Below are 4,352 nucleotides of genomic sequence, written 5' to 3'. Positions count from 1 at the left end.
TTAAAACACTTAGAAATGTCCTTGTTATTGAAAGAAAAGCACAAAAAAATGTCCATTAAAATAACATCAAATTTATCAGAAATACAGTGTAGACATTGTTAATGTTGTGAATGAGTATTGTAGCTGGAAATGGTTGATTTTGAATGGAATATCTACATAGCTGTACAGAGGCCCATTTATCAGCAACCATCACTCATGTGTTCCAATAGGACGTTGTATTAGCTAATGATCATTAGAAAACCCTTTTGCCATTATGTTAGCACAGCTGAGTTGAAAAGAAAAATCCATATCTTAAACTGGCCAATAAAAAGAAAAGATTAAGTTGGGAAAACGAACACAGACACTGGACAGAACTCTGCCTAGAAGGCCAGCATCCCGGAGTGACCTCTTCACTGTTGAGACTGGACAGAACTCTGCCTAGAAGGCCAGCATCCCGGAGTGACCTCTTCACTGTTGAGACTGGACAGAACTCTGCCTAGAAGGCCAGCATCCCGGAGTGACCTCTTCACTGTTGAGACTGGACAGAACTCTGCCTAGAAGGCCAGCATCCCGGAGTGACCTCTTCACTGTTGAGACTGGACAGAACTCTGCCTAGAAGGCCAGCATCCCGGAGTGACCTCTTCACTGTTGAGACTGGACAGAACTCTGCCTAGAAGGCCAGCATCCCGGAGTGACCTCTTCACTGTTGAGACTGGACAGAACTCTGCCTAGAAGGCCAGCATCCCGGAGTGACCTCACTTCACTGTTGAGACTGACAGAACTCTGCCAGAACAGAACTCTGACCTCTTCACTGAGACTGGACAGAACTCTGCCAGCATCCCGGAGTGACCTCTTCACTGTTGAGACTGGACAGAACTCTGCCTAGAAGGCCAGCATCCCGGAGTGACCTCTTCACTGTTGAGACTGGACAGAACTCTGCCTAGCCTAGAAGGACAGCATCCCGGAGTGACCTCTTCACTGTTGAGACTGGACAGAACTCTGCCTAGAAGGCCAGCATCCCGGAGTGACCTCTTCACTGTTGAGACTGGACAGAACTCTGCCTAGAAGGCCAGCATCCCGGAGTGACCTCTTCACTGTTGACGTTGAAACTGGTGTTTTGCGGGTACTATTTAACGAAGCTGCCAGTTGAGGACTTGTTTCTGTTTCTCAAACTAGACACTCTAATGTACTTGTCCTCTTGCTCAGTTGTGCACTAGGGCCTCCCACTCCTCTTTCTATTCTGGTTTGAGCCAGTGTTTCGCTGTTCTGTGAAGGGAGTAGTACACAGTGTTGTACGAGATCTTCAGTTTCTCTGTACGCCTATGTAGATATTCCTTAAAAAATCCAATTACAAAAGTCATTTACAACATTAACAATGTCTACACTGTATTCCTGATAAATTTTATGTTATTTTAATGGACATTGTTTTTTGCTTTTCTTTCAACAACAAGGACATTTCTAAGTGACCCCAGACTTTTGAACGGTAGTGTACATATCACAATATACAATTTCCTGTCATTATCAGAGAATAAAAGATCAACATCAACCTTGATCCTTTGGTCATATGTATGCCAATCAAAACACAGCTCAGAGGCAATCTACACCGGTCACATCTACATAATTTGGCACTCGCATCTTCCCCTGAACTGAACAAAGCTAGCTAGCTAACAAAAACAACATGTCACCTGACAGATGGACACTACTGCACCTCAAACTATTTTCCATGTTGAAGGACAGACATATGTACTTAATTTACAAGGTAGGACTAAATGTATTTTCCTTTGCAATTTGCAGGTTCGGCTACTGTTGAATCATGAGAACAGACAACATCCATTTGAGTGCATTTGATTTATCAAGCTAGAGTTTTGTTTTGATGAGACACTTTTTAAATGTTTTGAACTGCATTTTTCAGTCATTTCGATTGTTGATATGGACATTTCGTTAGAACCCTGTTTATTTTATATGTGTGTGCAATAATATTTCACGTAATAATATTATTGTGTGTGTGCGTGTTTGCGCACGCCGTGCATTGGAAGAATTGTAAATCCATTGTGAAAGACTATGGAGTTTGTGTTGCAAATTATTCTGATGAAATGTGCCAATATTGGTATTTTAGTGCCACATTTCAGTTGTAACTGTGGATGCTACATCGGCCTATAGCTGAGCTGAGTTGAGCAGTGTGTCGTTTTATCGGATGTAATTTGAATATGCCGCCATCGGAGACTATCGCTTGTGTACGTTGGCTACATTTGTATTTACATTTGGTGAAAATAGTTTTGTCAATTTTGGTTAATAACCAATGTCACTCTGGTTGTTGGAGCTATATGTTGCATGGTGAACTTGGGCTTCATCAAGGTTTATTTGTGAGTAAATCTGGCTTTGATAATAGCCCGTCCTTACCAAGCCGCTGACCTCACCACACGTCACTGGCCACACTTCCACCCACCCGTCCCTATTTCCATCCCCCCCACTCCACCCCCTTCACTTTAAAACGGTGTTTTTCTTTCTCCTCCTCCATTTTTTTTTTTCATCCTGCTTTCCACCACAACGACTTGCTGGAAATACATGTCCAGTGGCAACATGCACATCTCGTGCTCGTCTACTCAAGGGCCATGGTACGATGAGGACTGGAAGGGGGATACAATGGCCATAACTCAATCCTGAGGATGAGGAGGGGGGACTATGCCAAAACTGGCCTCCAAATGTATGTTTTGCCTTACAGACCCATGACTGCATCATTTAAATCCCTATCGTCTCCTTTGTCTCTCTCTCTCTCTCTCTCTCTGTCTGGGCCTATGGTAAGAAATAGAATGTGCATGCCTGTATGTAAAGGAAGAGATTGTCCATGGTTAGATGTTGGGTGTCCCGTTATGTATGACATTTAACAGATGGGTTGGCTGGTACTAAGTCGTGGCATGCCAACGAGTCAGTGTTTCCCTTCTAGTTTGTGGATATCTTCTCAAATTAGCCCACCCCAAATGGAGGAAACAGATTCTTAGTGTAGGAGCACATGATCATCACACATGTCAGATCATATATAAATACCACATATTTTCCTACTGGTTTAACTTGTATTACAGACTGAGACAAGACCCACTGTACGAATATATATGAAGAGTTTAGTTCCAAAAAGCTATATATACACACACATTTTTCACATTTGTGTTTTTTCATCAGAAATGATTGCTTACCTTAATGTGTGTAAAATATCACTGTTCTAAGATTTTTTTTATTAATGGATTTTAGATGTGCATTAAAATGAGGTTTGTTGCAAAATGCTATATATCCATTGTTTGGATGGATTCCTGTATATTTGACTGTGATATGTGGTTGTCTCACCCAGCTATCTTAAGATGAACGCAATAAATGTAGTTTACGGAAGTTCAATCGGTAAGGCTGTTCTGAATGGCTCGTCACTTTTAATTGTATCTAGTAAGCACAATATAATTCACATCACTTCCTATCGCACAGTCATAACAGATATTCATGTGGTAGCATTTATAATGTTACCTCATCAGCATAGCAGGTATTTTTATGGTAGTGTATAATGATATCTCATCAGCATAGCAGGTATTTTAATGGTAGTGTATAATGATATCTCATCAGCATAGCAGGTATTTTTATGGTGGTGTATAATGCCATCTCATCAGCATAGCAGGTATTTTTATGGTAGTGTATAATGCCATCTCATCAGCATAGCAGGTATTTTTATGGTATTGTCTAACATTGCCTAATCAGTTTAGCAGGCAATTACATGGTAGTGTTATTAATGTGACCTCGTCAGCATAGCATCACGTCTCTCCTCCTTCACTATTAGCAAGCGTGCAGAAATTCATTCACCCATTAACTTCAGCCTATGAGCATGGCGCACTAAGGCACTTCCACCACACTTCCTGAATAACTTACTAGTGAAATAATCCCTTTCCGTTCATTCAACCAATAGGCAAAGAGTATTTCTATGTTAACTCCCCCCTTGTCACTCACTGTTTGTTTCTGATTTCCAATGATCATCCATCAACCAAAGGTCCGTCATCAGATTCCCTCTCATCATTACTCTTACGCTACGTGTTTTTGCCGTCACAATTTAGAACTCATTTACATTACTTTTTACTTACACTTGTATGTTGAGTTCTCCATATTGATGTGTGTTTTCAATTTGGGCTTTTTCAACTTTTCTTAGCAGATGTACAATCATCGTGAAGTGAATTATGGGGCTTTCAGGCCCCGGAGTGAAAATAATTGTACACTCGCACACTCGGTCGCAAACGAGGACTGAGGGGCTTACTTTGCCAACTTCCCTCGCTTGGCTAATTGTTTGGACTAACGGCAAAGATGGCCCCGGGGATTCCCCAAAGGGCATGAGGTGAGGGTAA

General features: G+C 41.6%; 1 long non-coding RNA gene across 1 annotated transcript; it reads right to left on the bottom strand.

Annotated features, from left to right (window-relative positions):
• Positions 1-108: 108 nt before the first annotated feature.
• On the bottom strand, positions 109-2,116 carry LOC127912221 (uncharacterized). The gene is made up of 3 exons (XR_008081582.1): positions 951-2,116; positions 830-887; positions 109-733 (listed from the first exon to the last, which is right to left on the bottom strand). It is a non-coding gene; the product is annotated as an uncharacterized LOC127912221 (long non-coding RNA).
• Positions 2,117-4,352: the final 2,236 nt, after the last annotated feature.

Source organism: Oncorhynchus keta, chromosome 26 (genome assembly GCF_023373465.1).
Source record: "Oncorhynchus keta strain PuntledgeMale-10-30-2019 chromosome 26, Oket_V2, whole genome shotgun sequence".
NCBI lineage: Eukaryota > Metazoa > Chordata > Actinopteri > Salmoniformes > Salmonidae > Oncorhynchus > Oncorhynchus keta.
The sequence above is the reverse complement of the archived record's forward strand: the minus strand, read 5'-3'. Positions and strand labels throughout refer to the sequence as shown.